The following is a 17,253-nucleotide window of genomic DNA, read 5'->3' as shown; positions in this document are numbered from 1 at the left end:
TTGGAAAGATGGAGGGCTGAGTTAACCCTACTGGGTCTCAAAACTGTGGCTGCATGAAGTCTAAGTACCCGCAAGTCAGAACTGATGCTTAGGCCAATAACACTCTTCCCTGTAGGATACAAGGTCCATTTAATCAATTTACACACAGGCTCATGGAACAAGCAATAGTAGGGCTCAAAAGAAGAAACAAAGCAAACCTACAGTCATTTATCTGAACACAGTGAACTTGGATGTCTGGATAAACTGAGAGCTGGACATGAACTACCCTCAGTTTTGCTATTCCAAAACTAATCCTAATTCTGTCCCTCTCTGCTCATAAAGTACCAATGGGCCTGAACCAGAACATTGGATCCTAATTCTCTCAAGCTTTGGGGAAGTTTAAATCCAGAACCAAACTTCACAGCTCAGACTTATTTCTGCTCAAATATATTTGATTCTATTTCGCTGCAGGGAAAAAATAAAACTTTTCCTCTAAATAATTTTTCTTTGTAAAGTGGCATATTTCTCATCTTTTCCAACTGAGACTATTCCAAATGCACAGCTGGGAGGATAAAATCTTTGGGATCCCTTCTTCCCTAGAAGTAAAAGGGATTTACATGCATGAATTTCATTAGTATTAGTAGGAGTGCTATGAGGAAATCATCCATGCATTGAGATGAGACTATGACCCAGAGTTTAAACAGACTCAAAGTTCAGACATCTGGGGCCCCCCGCATGAAGGAAAACAAAGAAGTAGAGAATGTAGCAGAGCTCAGTTTCACAGTAAAAGGACATCTAGCCTGGCAAATCCAAGTCTCCTTGATCCAGCAGCAGAAATAATTTCAAGCTAAACTTTTAGGAGGATTTGCTTTTCCTTATGAATTATTTAAACATTCAGAAAACAAAGCTATGTAAACTGAGTAGATGTACTTGGAAGAGCAATAACAACCAATTTTTACCCATTTTATTTTAAACATAGCAGAAATAGTACAATTATCTCCAATTAGCTGACACACATCACTATGTTACAGTGCAGTCAAATCAGCCTACACTGGACTCAGAAGTACTAGTTCAGGTCACACTGAAGGGGAAGGATTCTAGGCATGTATACGCCACAATAATTTATTACCCCATTAGATTATTAAAATGTTCAAGTCAATGGTAAGTTCCCTTGACTAGTTTATTAGAGGTATTTGGAATTTTTCTCACTTCATTTATTAGAGGGACCGCATACAAGCACAGACAGTTTGTGGTGTGTCCAAATGGTGATGCATCTCTGGGATTCAGTGGTGCACTGTATGCCCAAAGGGAAACTCTACGCAGTGCTAAATTATGTCGCTATCATCTTGATTCCTGACTGACTAATCAAGCAGCTTAAATGCTAAATCAAAGAGCAGGGTAAGAAAAGACTAACTTTACCACATATTGCACCTGTTTTAGCTTCACATAATTGGGAAGTTTACAGTATTTAGTAGGCTACTTACAGGGAGGCCAGCTCCATGCTTTATAAACCCCAAACCTAAATGCTATTCAAATACCAAATGACATGCCACTCAACCCTGTCAAATGCCTTGTATGCACTCATGGATTGAAGAAGTCTGTGTTTCATTAGATTGTCACTAGAGCCCACTAAGAAATCTGCAGCATCTTTTATATGAGACAAAAATATGAGATGCTTAGAATTTATGGAGGAATTTAGTGTCCCAGCCAAATTCCAACTTGGGTAAATATATTTTGTTTATGTATATCCACTCTAATTTCAACTGGGTATAAGATTCTTTGCTTTCGGTCTTAATATATTGTGTAGTCAAACCACTGCTGTATTTTACCCCAGAAATGGCCATATTTTTATGGTGGATGATAAGATACTTGCATAGTTTGTGTAGAAATTTAAGGCTCATATCATGAAATACTTATGCATAAGTTTAACTTTAACCACACGAGCAATACCACTGAATGTCGTTCAGTACAATGGGGCTACTCACGTGCTTAAAGTGCATGCATAGGTATTTGCAGGATCTGGGTCTAAGTTTGTAAAGTGCCTTGGAAACATTTGAGGTCAAAGTAGATATATAAATGCAAAATATTCTAACAATGAATATGTTTGAAAAGCTTAATTATTTTGATTATTTAAAAATGTATCCAGTCAGTGCTCTGGACCCATTATAATATTTATAAATACAATCCACAAATTGAACCTCATGTCTCAAAAACAAATGAACCCTCCCAACCAGATCCCTTAAAACAAAGCTCTCCTTCCCTGGTTACTAATGTATTACAAAAGGTAGTGTCCATTACAAAACCTTTTAAATTCTAGTCAATACCTATCCCAATTATCTTTCACAGAAAATTTCTAATTATACTGCCCTCATCAATGTATTGTGTGACCTGCACTGCAAAATGTTGAGAAGTCCTTATTTTCTCAAGACACAGGTTACATTCTACTTTTGTAATTACATTTTTCTGAAAGTCCATAATAGACAGACAAGGCAAATTTAAAACTGCAGCAGAAGGCTCAGGCCTTTCCTTAAAGATGAATGAACTTTTCTAAACAAACCTTTGCACATTCCAACAAGTTCTAATTGCAGTAACTCTCAGAAGCACTGCATGAGGTCAGGTATTCACAGTGTCACAAAATTTTGGTGACATGTCTAAGTATGTTTAATTTGTTATTATAGAAAGAGTAGAGAGCTCATGCAGATGGTTTGATGGTTCCTCCAGTATCTTTTAATAGATTAGTTATAAAAACTGTGATAAAGTGATTATGTTTCCAAAAATAACATGTGAAATGAACAACTAACTGAATGAGTTTTGAGTCAGCTGGTCTGGGAGGAGAGGTTTAAAAGAATATATAAAACAAAGTTATATGACTTGGTGTATATGCTGTCCCAGAATACTGTATGGAGAAAAAGAAAGAAAGAAAGAAAGAAAGAAAGAAAGAAAGAAAGAAAGAAAGAAAGAAAGAAAGAAAGAAAGAAAGAAAGGTTAATGTGGTTATAGATTTCAGGACATCAAGTACAATATGCCACTGCCTCCTATGTGAGAGCATGAGCACTGAAAAGCATCATGCAAAGCCTGCTCAGCAATACTCAATCCGCTGCATCTCAAGCTGTCCTAATACAATACAGAAGAAGAACTTGTATAATCTGCAAAGACAAAGGGCTGTTGTAGTAACCACAGCAGAGTTCTAGACATGGTCCCATTTCTATAAACCAGAACTAGATGTAAAAGACTCCAGCAAGGAATTTCTGGGAACAGAGAGCCACTAGGCTTTGGTGAAGTCTCTCTAAAATCCGGTAATAGGTTTTGCACTATTTGTCTCTTTGTAACCCTCCTGAATCCAGCTGAATACAAATAACCCAGGAGTTGAGATCTATACTGCCTTTAGAGAGTTGCTGCATAGCAAAGAACAAAATATATTTTGCTTAGCATGGTGGCCAGGCATCCGAATGGCGATTCTTAAATCTACTTCACAACAGTCTGTAATTCTTCATTTATTTTTTTCCTTGGTCTTGCAAAACACTTAGAAATCATGAGCTAATCAGGAAATTCAGAAGGCTGGGTATTGAAAACAAAGCAGTGAAAAAACAAACAAACAAACAACTAACCCCCTGCATTAATAATGAGCTGATGGTACCACTTCTGTGTATCCCCACTTATACACAGTACGAATACTAGTACTTTCAAGAGCTATATTGGTTATCGTCCTAGGACCCTGAAGCTCCTAAAGAACATTCATGAATTAAGCATCACCAAACACATGTGAGGTAGGCATTATTATTCCCCTTTACAGATGTGGGAACTGAGACACAGAATGGTACTCCCAAATACCATGATGCTAATAAATACAAATAATAAATAAATAATAAACAGAGTTACTTGTCCAAGATCTCCCAACAGGTCCAGGGGACAGGCAGAAATGGAACCCTTTTCTTCTGACTCGTAACACAGTGCTTTAACCACTAGAACATGCTTCCTTGTATGCCTAGTTTAAGAGTACCATCTTTCATTTTCTGAATGAACACAGGACCTAAGCAATGACAATGCTGACAAAGAATGTTGCCTCGTGCAAGTTACCAGCATCGATCCCACAAGGATCCTAAATATCAAAACTTTCTTGGCCAGCTTCATTTTTAGGGTGATTTTCAAAACAGTCTCCATTTGTGCATGTGCCACTTCATCCATTCAATCACTTGTACACACAGTGATGAAATATACACGCTCAAAACCATTTGCACAACCATTAGTGACAGTGTGCAAAAAATTGTGTCTGAAGGTGATGTGTGTGTACAAATGCCATGTTTTGGAAATGTGGTTCTTAATGGCTTTGTATACACTCCACAAGGTTGTATTTCTCCAACAGACTACCACATGGTCCTTTCCTGATTGGGAAGCCCTTTAACTCGATTTTCAGCAAGAGACTGAAAAAAAGTTTCTATTTTCATCTCCCATACAATGAGAGTATGAGAGTCATCAAAGAGTGTTTATTTGTCCCTCAGCTGAACAAATTCTCCAGTTTACATTTGTCTGCAAGTCAAGACCCTTAAACTCATTTCATTTGTGACCCACAGCAGATGTGAATTTGATTATGCATTATATTAGTTCTCTGGTCACATTAAAGCCTCCATACCTCCTCCCTGCCCCCTCCCGCCTTTAATCTCTGACTGCAGTTATGTGGAAGATGCCAAATTTAGAGCAGATAGTTCTGAAAAGAAGGCAATTAAAAAAACATAGTACTTTAGAAATTTAAACAACAGGCCTGTGATCAAAATAATTCATAAAGGGAAGGATTTCATGAAGTAATTTCACGAGCACACAATGCTTTTTCTTTTGCTTTGTTTTTTAAATAAATCCGTCAGTACACATGCCAAGGCAAGACATCTGAATACAATATCAATGGACACACCCTGAAACGCTGCAAGTAGGCTGCTCCAGAGCTGCAGCAAAAACTAAAAACTGTCCTTTCCTCCTTCTCTCTTAAAATGATTATTTTACTTCTTTTAGTTTTGGAATATAAGATCAAACATTTCTTTTCCTCTTTTATTAGTGCTTCCTTTCTCCTCCCCTCACAAAACACACAATCCAAAAAATGGATTTTTTCTCCTACTGACGGTTAAGTGTGTCTGTTTAAAAAAAAAAAAACATAAAGAGATCTAACTTATAATGAATCCCTCTGGCATAAGGAAGCCTGTTCTAATCTCCCTTTATTGGGCTTGAATGATAGTTTTGCTCAACCAGTATTGACAGGGCTGTCTTGTTTCTCAGGCTTTCGTTTTCCCTGAGTTGGAAAAAGGATACAGTGCATTTTCACATTCTCCAAGTCTGCAGTTGTTTTTATATAAGAAGTAATTTGCTTAGGTCACATCAGGTCAAATGGGAAGCCTGCCCAGCTCTTGGTTTTAAAGGAAAAACATACAGAAAGACACAAAAACACAGCAGTTTCCTTCATTAAATTCCACTCTACCTGCCATGGGCTTTCAGCCACAATGGAATTTCCCACCCTGGCTGAGCACAACTCAACTTTTATTTTTAGGTGTGTGTTTTTTTTTAAATAAAAAAACCTTATTTCAAGTGAACTTTGAGGTAAGGGTTATTATAGTCCAGTGTAACTGTCCTTTTAAAGAAATAAATAAAATAAAAAAGAACTACAGATGTGGGGCCAAATCTTTAAGTCCTATTGCAGGGTCAGATTCTGGTCTCCTTTCCATTGGTGTAAATCAGGACAAATATCACTGAAGTAATGAGAGTTACACCTGGGTAAAAGGTAATGTGAGATCAGAATTATGCCCTAAGTTTTTAACTCAGTCCTCACTCAGGGAAAACTTCAACTGACTTCAGTGAGAGTTTTGCTCAAGTAAGGACTGCCTCTGAGCATTAAAGACTCATTTCTGCACTGTGCTGAATGCTTTATTGAGCTCTCATAACTCACAATGACTTGAATGGAAGTAGAGAGGGCTCAGCACCTTATGGGAATGTTCAGCAAGGATCATTCAGCATCTTAAGAGCTGAGGACTATATACCCAAAGAACTGCCCAAGTTATTACTTAATAATGGCCAGTGATTACCAACCTTAGGTAACATTTGTTCACAAAAAAATGGAAGATATCCACATTTCTCCTTCTTACGCCCAAAAACACTCACAAAGAAACCAGAGGCAACATTCTAACCTGATTTAGCACCAGGCAAGGTTGCTGGGCTTATAAGAACAATAGGTTAGGAATGGATGCTTGATTGTTTTCAATTCTGAATGGTAGTTTAGTCTGAATAAGGACTAAGAACTGTTGGGTCTGGCCTTTAAACAGTCTTTTGGACTTCTATAGAGACGTTCATCCAGAGAGCTCAAAGCATTATTTGCTCCTCTGGACAGCAGTTTGAAGCAGCTTGAGCAATATGATAGTGGAGAAGATTCTCACCTGCACTGCCCTTCCTCATCAAGCTGGAGAAGAAGTTGGTTTTTTTAAAAACTTCAGATCTCCCTTTTCAAACCAAAGCGTGGCTAGTGGGAGCCTATTAGGTTTTCCTACCCCTTTTCTCTCCATGGTCACGTAGTCCATCTCCTCTATTTTCCTCCTTCACCCCAAATCCTGTGTCCTTCTACCTGATCCTTCTATTGTCCTCCTTAAGACAAATTTCCTTACCCAGCATGTCATTTTTCTCGGGGCATTATTGCTCTTCCATCGTTAATACTTCTCCTAAGCAACTCCCCTTACCCCAGTGCCTCTTTAAAGTTGTTTGTTGCAGCATTTGTTCCTTCAGCATTGCAAAACATTCATAAACTGGAGATTAGTTCGCTTTGTCTGGCTTCCAAAGCCATTTGCTGCTTGAGACCATTTCATGAGCTTGTCTACTCATGGGAATAAACAAAAAATCTCAGCTATAATGTGAATTAGGAAGAGGAAACAGCAGTTGCATAGACCAAATACCAGTGAGGGTGAAATTAGTGACAGTTACAGGTTTTATTGGTGTTGCCCCTGCCTGCGCTATTCTATACAGGCTCATCTTTAGATAGCACAATATTTCTTCCCAACAGAACTGAGTGACCTACCCTAACATTTTGCTTGCGATTTTAGTGCTTCTGCTAACTCCATGCTAAATATCCCCTAGAGTCACAACCTTGTGTCCAGATGATTAAGCTCAACATTTTGGAAGCTCCGCAGAGCAGCACATTATACCCCACAAAAGATTGAAAAACCTAGGATTTTGCACTACGGTCTGGTTTACAGATGTACTTATTCCACAGCGGTAACACATCTTCCTTTAAACCAAGGGCCAGTACTGCTTGAATTCATACTTCAGACAGAATATGCCTGTGCCCTGAATTAGGGAACTAGGAACTGGCTGATGAGACATATCAGATATTATAGATACAACATCAGAATTCAGAATGTAATACGAGACTCCATATGTCCTAAGGTCACCACACTCACCTGCTCACTCTATTTCTTACAGACTTCATGGTCCAATATCATGCTGATTGTAAAATATATGAAACTTGGGTTTCCTTCATCCAAGTAGTGAGCATCTGTGTATTCAGATAATTGACTTGCAGATGTCTGATGCCTACTAAGGCAGCAGCAATTACCGCTATTTATTATCTGCAGAGTTAAGAAGCATAACATCTATTTACTGTTTTTGACAAACTAAGCAAGGATGAAAAGGTTATAAGTGACCCAGTTCAGTAACTGTTGCCATCAGTGTCCAAAGGAAACACTTTGGTCCTGGGAGCCGATGGTAGATTTCTAAATCATGACTACGTTGATTGTTTGCAGCTTAAAAAGATGGCCGGAGATTGGCAAGGAAGGTTTCTATTGCTTTAAAGGGAGAAACAATGGTTGGAGCCGGAAACAGCGTAATTGGCTAAATTCAGCAGCATAAGGCCTGCAAGATGGCTTGCTTTCCCCATAAGACATTCCAGCCAAGAGTAATTTATGTCAGAGGGTTCTCAGAGTACCTTATAAAATCTGAGCCACTCTCACACACCCTAGAAGGCTCTCTAAAACCCTTTACATAGATGGCTAAATACGCAAAACATTGTGCTCTGTTTCTGTAGTTTAAATGCCATGGGTCTGAGTCTCCTTTCATGTAAGTTTACAACGGTGCAACTCTATAGACTTCAGACTCCTGACTCACACCAGTGTGAGTGAGAGGAGACTAAGTAGCTGCAAACGTAAGTGTACTTTGAAGATGAAGTGCAAAGAATTAAAGCACAGTGCATTTTCAAATATGCTGAAAATCCACGCATGCAGTGAGTTGTGACTTGTTCAGCACTGACTGATGATAAGTGAAAAGAGGACAGAGTTAGACAACCAGGTGTGTCAGTGAATTCTTCCAGAAACTTGCGTATATACAACTTCTTTTCCAGTCAAGAAACTTTAGCAGACTTGAACCCCAACACTGAATAAAAATAAATGTCTTCTAATTTCATAAATGACAGCAGGAATGCCTGTCATTACACATATTAGCAGACAAAATGCCTCTAAGGGATTGGATTATAAGGGGGATCCTTACAAAGCAAAACAGGAAACAGGCTCATTGAACACGTCAGCAGCACAGAGTTAATCTAAGAAGAAGCCTTCTCTATATTCATTTTCTATGCTAGGCTTGATTGTCATAAGACAAATTACATTCTACCAGTTCTAGGAGCTATAGCTTGAACACCTGTAGAAAACTGGTTTACAATGATAATCATATTAAGATATCATGCCCATTTTTTTCTCTTGAAGATGTGGCTGGCAATATTCCTAGAAGAAAGTATTTAAAATAAACAACTTTATTATCTGTGTTACTTAGGGGTTTATCTGAAGGCAGAGCAGCAAGTGTCTCAAATATATTACAAGTACTTCTCTTTCAAATTGTCAAGACGCTGCTCTCAAACTCAGGCCCAGTAGGTTTTTGGAAAGCAGCATTGGATCAGGGAATTCACAGTCTTCGGTGGGCCAGCTTCCAGGGTTCTGCGACACGCCTCCTGATTTGCGACAGGGTCTTGGCCCTCACTGGCTGATGACTATACTGCTTCCCTTTTGGATCTTGTCTGAGCAATCAGCCATTGTCCACAGGTACTATTCTGACCCACCTGACCCTGCATTGCTGCCTCGCCCGATCCTGCCAGCCAATTCGCTGTATCTTTCCCTTAGATTGGATCTCCCAGTGATCAGGTCTCTTGAGCAAACTCTTACTGCTGATCAGGACTGCCCGTTAACCAGCCTGATTCCCAGGCGTGATAGTTTGCTCAAACCAATTTTTCGATTTCCTGGTTTCGCCTCTGCTCCAAGGAAAGTGGCATGGAACCCGCAGGGGTACCATCACTGAGCTGCCCAGCCTCAATCAGGGGGCCAAACCCGGGTAACAAGGAAAACTTCACTGGCCAAGTCCTTCCAGGTATCTGCCCCACCCCCCTAAGATCATCCCCTCACTTACAGCTCCAATTCTCACATCAGAATTCCAGACAAGCTGTTCCTCTTAGGCAGGCTTTTACTGACTCTGGGGCAAGGGATAGTTTCACAGATACCACTGTAGCACAATTCCTTGGTCTCCCCAGGCACGCCCAGGCTACCCCAACCTGGATGAGACAGCTGACAGCTCACTGCTCACCTCTTGTCCTGTCAGTCAGGAAACACAGGTCTGGAAACAGTAATTGGGGAACATCATGAACTCAATTGATTCAGCTTAATCTGGTCCCCACACTTCCCTGTGATACTTGGAATCCCCTGGCTGGCCAAGCAATACCCAAGTATCTTCTGGAGGTACCATATTGCGACTTTTAGCTCAGAGTACTGCTGAACCAACTGCCTTTCAGCCCCAGATCCAGGTATCCAGAATCCCCAGCCAGATACCCCACCCATCCTTCAGGTCTGGTGGTGGAGGGTGCACTGTCTCAAGCAGCACAAAGAGTTTTGTTATTTCTAGGGTCAACAGTTTCTCCCCCCATAAAATATCATGCAGATGTGATCCTGGAGCTGCTAGACCTAGTAAGGACAGCCCAGATATTCATCAAGCTGGATCTCCCGAGAGCCTACAATCTAGTCAGGATCCGGCCAGGGAACGACCAGCTTACAAAGATGGCACACTTCATTCCCTACGCACAACTCCCCACCACTGAGGACACTGCCTGTCTCTTCATCTCCCATGTTTTCTGCATCCATGGCCTCCCAGACACATTACTTCAGACCAGGGACCCCAGTTTATGTCACGGTTTTGGAGAGTGGTATTTCACTTACTAGTAGTGCGTCTCCCTACCCCAATCTCCTATCATCTGTAAAAGACAGTCAATCAGAAAGAGTAAATGAGGTACTGGAATAGTCCCTACAATGTTTCACAAATTTCCACCAACATTTGTTCTTCACTGGTTCTGTATATAGAATTTGCATAGAATAACACGGACCATGTTTTGACCTGTATTAGCCTGGTTCTTTTTTGCTAACTACTGTTTTCATTCCCATTTCATCCTGCTCTTCTCATGGTGCCTGCTGTCCCTGCAGCCTTAGATCGATACACCACATCCAACAAATCCAAGAGAAGCTAACGCAACATCTTGATGTAGCTAAGAAGGCGTGCATCACTTACAGAAAGGTTTCATTTTCACTCAGACCCACCTGACTGCCTTGCTGCCTCGCCAGACTCCGTCAGCTGCCTTGCCATACCTTTCCCTTGGATTGGCTCTCCCAGAAATTGGGCTTCTTGTGCAAACTCTAACTACTGATTGAGACAGTATTTTGACTTGCCTGACTTCCGGGCATCACAAAAATGCTCATGTCATACACGTTTTGAATATCATTTATTGTTTATTGTTTTTACAGTGCCCAAGAATCTGACAAGCAGTTAAAGCAACGTAAGAAATGCTACTAGTAGATCCTTGCCCCTAAGGGCTTATAATTTGGATTTTTAGGATCAAATCCCGACTCCACTGAAGTCAATGAGAATTTTTCCATTGACTTAAACAGGGCCAAGACTTCATCCCTACAGTCTATTCATATTATAAATAATTTAATTTCCACAGTATCTCAGTACCAGAGAACTGGGCTAAATACTGTGGAAAGGGACAACACAGTGATAAGTTACATTGCATATATTGGCCAAATACTGCTTCATTTATTCACTTAATTAGTTCCAGTGATGTCAATGGGACTTACTTGCTTCAACAGAGCAAGCAGGATTTGGCCCTATAATAGGAGCAGGGCGGATGCTCAGCTAAGAGACTGACACAAATATTTGGAGGTTCTGTGAAAAACTAAATATGTAGCAAGAGGCTGATTTAGTATAACCTGAAACTTGTAATTTAGGTGGGCAGTAGAGACAGGCTTTCAAACATTATTTCATCACAGTCACCACTTTTGAAAATAATGCATTTATTTTCAGAAGCACTTAGCTGCATTTCCAATATATGTATGACTTGGCCAAAATGACTGCAAATATCTTCAATTCCTGCATCAAAAGAGGGTGATTTAAGGAGCTAGTCAGATACAGTACTAGAGATACCATGGTGAGATAGGTGTCTTTAGAAATATCCATAATAGAATGAAAAGATTCAATGAGATTTTCCTTGCTTTAATCGGTTTGAGCTAGACCTTTAGCATTCTCTTATAAATAATAGAAGCTACACAGCACTTTTATAACATCTTTCATCTGAAGATCTCATAACTTAATTAAGAGGGACACTGTCAAGTTAAAAATAATATATTTTTTATTAAGTAATTTCCTTACCTGTGTTACTAATAACACTTGGGGCTATTAAGCTGAAACTAATTTAATGTTCTATTATTATTATGTTTTGAGGTTGGTTTATTTTTTACATGCTGCTTATCCTGGGAAATGAAAATTGGTTTCTCAGCTTTACTTTTGTTTCTAGTAAGTTTCAGTTGGAGATTCTCCTATGCTAGAACAATGTATTTCCTTTGGGTTTGTAAAAACATTGTAGGGAAATGTTTAAATCCAAAACCAAAACAACCCTCCCGCCCATTTCTATGTGCATTTAAAAAAAATTAAACCAAACGTTTCTATTAATTTGAGATTTCTAAGGCATTTAACAAAAATAAAGCTTAGATTGTGGTGCAAAGCTACCTAACAATGTGGCCCTGTTAGCCTCAACACCCCCATGAAAAAGGTCAGAATTATTAATCTTGTAAAGGTTAGTTACAAGCATACAGAAATTTGACTTGTCAGGAGAGAAGTCACATTTAAGAAATGCACTTGGTTCAGTCAAAGTCTGCTCAGAGCTCTAGAAATATCTAGTTAGCTCATAATAAGCATGCACGGAGACATCACAATTATTAATTACCATTATATACAGTATATACTAATATTATCTTTCTCAACAGTCACTCCCATACTAGTCACATAATTAGTTAGACTGTACGTTATGTGGGACAGGAACTGTGTTTTCCTTGGGTATGCGCAGAGGCTAGAACATTGTTGGCACTAACAGAACACAAGCAATTAAAATAGCAACAGCAACCATTACAGTACCTATCTTTACCACCTCTACTTACCACATGGGTAAACTGAGACACAGAGAAGTTAAATAATAAGTCACAGAGCAGGTCAATGGTAGAACCAAGAACAGAATCCTAACTCCTACTCCACTGACTACTGACTAGATTGCTCTGCATCTCCCTTCCATTTCAGTGTATTTTATATCAAGAACAGGAAAGTATTCTTCCCCTAACGCTCCAGGCAGCTGATACAGCAAAAACCAGTTTTTGTACTTCAAGCAGCTCTCTTTGCTCAGCCATGAGGTTTCCTCTTTCTCTCCCATTCCCTAGGTTCAACAATCAGCAAAGCAGTGATTTACATATGTGACTATAGAGCTCCTGTCTCACAAGCAAGGAGGAGTTTTACCTTTTGGTTTGCTTTTTACTGGTCCACTGCTCAGACGATCCCAGGGGATATAATGTCAGCTACTAAACTTTTTAAACAGGTGGCTGTTGAAATGGGAAGCAGGTCATGGAGTCAACAGCAGTGAGTCAGCTCAGCCTGCTGTTTAAAAAGAAAATTGTAATAAGACCGGAAATAATAAATAAAAATCATAAAACATACAGCCAAAAAGAGTCTCAGGAGCTAGTCAGGAGCAATACAAGTGCACTAATGGCAACTTTGAAGCATGATGATGCAGCCTGATATTGAAAATAGAATCCGACACAGTTGTGCAGATGAATCCTTCATATGAGAAATGTTAGTTTTCCACAGGCTTCAAATGAAATTCTCTTGGTACTCAACTGCAAACATTTTCTTGCTGTTTATCAGGGATGAAGAACCCCACAGTTTAGTAGCCCAAGACAACATGAAGTCAGGCCAAGGACAACCTTCTCATAAGAGTCAAAAGATCTGCAGGACATGAAGGACCGGAATCAAGCAAACATGTTATTACTCTGTCTGAAAATGTGCTTTCTTTAATAAACATGTGGGCTATCAAAAGTAACCTTTGGTTGGCTGACTGGATTTGTATGCTATCAACATATGTGATCATTTATTTGTTTGGTCATTTCTAGCTTACTGTAAACTCACTAAAATAGATCTAAAAGTCTGAAATCAATCTTTTATTATTACATATTACATCATCATAGGGGAGTGTCAGTTTCCCACATCTATAAACTTTTTCACATTTTGTACCTGTTCAAGAACCAGAACATAATATGTAAAATCCTACGTCTACATCCAACTCTGACACAAACTGACTGTGTGTCACTGGTCAAGTCTTTCAACCTCTTTGTACCCCAGTTTCTTCACTTGTAAAGCACTGGAATACCTGTTCAGACAGTGCTTGAGTAGTGCAAAGTCTTATTACTTTTAAGCATATTTATCTTGACTGATCTAGTCAAAGAACTCCTGATAGTTATGGATAAAATGAGCCATTTAAAAAATCCTAAGAAATATATAGATTAATTCAATCTGGAATCCAGTGACAATCATTTGGTGACCTAAAGCATCTGATTGCTTGGATCACAGTATGTATAATTATTTATAACTGTTTTCATTGCTCCTCAAATGGATCCTTTCAATGATCAGTTGTACGTACTGTAACCAGAGAATATAACCTAAAGGATGAAATAGTACTTTGCAAGTATATTGTAACATAATTTTTAAATGCTATTCTGAGGAAGTCAGAGGATCTTTTGCCTTTTTCATGGACCACTACTGAAAGCAGAATACTGGATTTAGAGAAACATTAGTTCAATTTAGGATAGTCAATCCTACGGGCCATATTCTGCTCCTAGCTATTGATGTATGCTGCCTGGCCACTTAAAGGGAATCCTGCATGAGGATCCACATGGCAGTTTAGAACCTATGTTCCTATATGCTTCTTGCGGACAGAGGCCATCCTTTTGTTCTGTTTGTATAGTGCCCAACACAATGGAGTCCTGGTCCATGACTAGGGCTCTTAGTCGCTACTATGATGTAAATAAATAAATAAATAAATAAATAAATCAACAACAATAATAATAATTAAAGGGGGTGTTATTTTTAAATTTAAAAAGCAAATTCTATGCCAACTCAAAAATGCCACTGACACGAGCACAGAAAAAGGCACTAAGAGCTGATATAACTTACAGGTAACAATCAAGCAGTAACATTTTTGCTCCAATTACTGAGGAAAAAATTCAAAGCTACATGCACCTGTTTACAAAAGTGTTTTACACAGACTCTGAAGTCTGATATCCTTATCTCAGGGATAGCCTTAACACACAGTGGAGATGCTCATTACGTAGTACCTTATATTGCCACAAAGATTAGCCACAACACAGTTTTTACCCAATGTCCTGATTCCTTTTAATATGAAGGCCAGGATTTTCAAGATGACTATTACCCTGAAATAATCCTGTTAGGCTACTGCACGGTGACATTTATTATGTGTGTCCAGTTTAAACAGATGGAGCAAAATATAAGTAGATGATTTTACTTTGTAGAGTTGAAAGCTCATAATGCTTCAAGAAAATACACAGTTCCACAGGTCACACTAAAAAATATAGTAAACAAAATGGTACTCTATGGGCTGGTTACCGATAGAATAGAGGAATGGTTTCTGTTCCACGTCACTCTCTCCCTTGCCCATTCTTTCTCATGCTTGTTCATTCTCTAATTCACCCACACGTTGGCTCACTTACTCTTTCCTGTATGCTCTCAATCACTCTTACATTCATTCATTCTCTCCTTCCATCACCCAGGCACCCATTCATTTGTTGTAACACATTCATTCTCTCTCTCTCACCCAACCACACTCCCTTCACCCAAACAAATATGGGCAGGCCTCACTCATTCTCTTCCATCAGTCAACTTTCCTGTGGGCTCAGAGAAGGGGGTAATCACAGGAACTCACTGCAGGCACTAGTGAAAGCTGGGGATCAGAATATCAGAAAGAGCTGCTTCTTGAGCAGATCAGAGGGTAAAGGGGAAGAGACAGGGCCCTGCTCTTGTAGGGGTTGACTAGCAGAGGAGAGAGCACGCTCCAGAGTGAAAGGGCCTCTCCTGTGTGGGAGAGAGAGAGAGAGCAAAAGGAGCACAGAACTGGTTCCAGCTCCCCAGGAGGAGTACTCCTGTGGCATCTGGGGATGAGGAAGTCCAGGGAGTGCATCAGGTTCTTTGCACCAGAGAATCAGGAACTGGGAGCAGTACTTGTGGGACAGCCAGAGAGCATGTTACTACACATCAGGTCAGCACAGTTGTGTCCTAGGGAAGGGGGAACAAGTACTCTGGCTATGTAGAACAACACAGATCAGACCTACTGACAGGGGAGCACACTACCACCCTGGTAAGTGTCACTCTCCTGCCCAGAACTGGAACAAATACTTATGCTGTCCAATTCTGGCAGGAACCCTGATCTGGATTCTGTTTCTGGCTCTACCCTTAACTATCCATGTGACCTTGGGCAAGTCACTTCACCTCTCCATGCCCCAGTTTCGCCCTCTGTAAAGGGGGATTACACTAGTTTAGTACCTCCTGTGTGGAAGGCTTCATTCATTAAATGCTATAAAGTGCTTTGACAGCCTCCAAAGCCTGGTGTTATGTAAGTGCAAATTATTATTCTAGTTTTCAGTATGTCCAAAGCTATTTCAGGTATTACCAAAAGGCTCCACCGTAACACATTAAATTGCCATCATACTGAAAAATAATTAACAACCTACATTTTGGGGGTCCATTATTTGAACTATTTGACTGATTAGTGAATTACCCAGAATCTTTAAGCTGTCAAGGGAGAAAGTAGAAAACATTACAAAGCAGTACCTAGAAAGGACTGTCTGAAAAAACAGACTAAGAAAGAGAATGGGGACCATTTATGCAGTTCATTACAGCAAAACAGCAGGTAAGAGCCAAAGTCATCAGATGTACTGGACAAAAGATGTTGCTAGAGATACTGTATAAAGATGATCAAAAGGGATTGTAACTTGTAATCAATGGACTGATCCAAAACAACCAACAAAGTAAAAGGCTATTAAGAACGGTATACACCATCCCCAAGAGAAGGCATAACACACTGTGGCTGTACGAATTTTTATTTCAAACATCACCAGACAAAACAAGATCTGATGTATGTGAGAGAAACAGCCTGAAGTGGTCTGAGCCCAGGGCTGGGAGGCAGGGAATTCCAGTCCTGTCACCAATGCTGCCTGACTGTGGCTTTAGACAAATCACTTTCTGTCTCTGTATCTCTGGGGATAACAATGTTTATTAGTACCAGGCCCAAATGACAACACGGCTTATGAACATCCTTAAATCTTGGAGAAATTTGGATCCAGATCCAAATTGTTGGCTGACCCCATGATGGACTGGACTGAAACGCTGTATCCAAATAAACCTCATGTTAGAGTGCACAATTGTGTATAAACGTTGTGGACCACTTACTTTCCTATCAGGGAGCTTTAGATAGTTAATATCTGTAAAGTACTTTGAAGATGAAAAAAAACTCTGTAAAAAGTCCCAATTATTATGCACGGAAGAAACATCCAGCACACACATTTAAACTATAAAGGAAGTGAGCTGTGCTGGTTAAGGAATTCGGAGCCAGATCAACAGCTCTAGTGAAATCAGTTCAGCTATGCCAATTTACACAGCTGAGGGTCTGGCCCTCAAAGTGCAACTGGAAATATTTGAGGAGCACAAGCTGTATTCTTTGTGCACATCTATGGGAGTGGGGTGTCATTGAAAGAATCTCTCCTGGCTCTGCCAGTAGCAATTCCTTACAATCCCAAAGCTGCAGAACCTTGTCCTCTTTTCCACATTTTGTTCCTGACTGCCAGCTCTCAGGGACAAACCCATATCCAATACAGTAGGCTTCCAGACACT

The 17,253-nt window shown here is 39.8% G+C and overlaps 1 protein-coding gene across 18 annotated transcripts in view; it reads right to left on the bottom strand.

Annotated features, from left to right (window-relative positions):
• Positions 1-17,253, bottom strand: part of ZBTB20 (zinc finger and BTB domain containing 20) — a 670,053-nt gene that overhangs the window by 279,710 nt on the left and 373,090 nt on the right. For 2 of the 18 annotated variants that reach the window (XM_050957843.1, XM_050957939.1), the window contains one exon: positions 12,814-12,948. The exons of 14 other annotated variants lie outside the window; for them this stretch is intronic. The gene's annotated coding sequence lies outside the window, so the exon portion shown is untranslated. Of the gene's footprint in view, positions 1-9,396; positions 9,427-12,813; positions 12,952-17,253 lie in introns of those variants that run through there. 2 more of the 18 variants (XM_050957833.1, XM_050957945.1) reach the window with 2 other exon arrangements.

Source organism: Gopherus flavomarginatus, chromosome 1 (genome assembly GCF_025201925.1).
Source record: "Gopherus flavomarginatus isolate rGopFla2 chromosome 1, rGopFla2.mat.asm, whole genome shotgun sequence".
In the NCBI taxonomy this organism is placed as follows: Eukaryota; Metazoa; Chordata; order Testudines; family Testudinidae; genus Gopherus; species Gopherus flavomarginatus.
The sequence above is the reverse complement of the archived record's forward strand: the minus strand, read 5'-3'. Positions and strand labels throughout refer to the sequence as shown.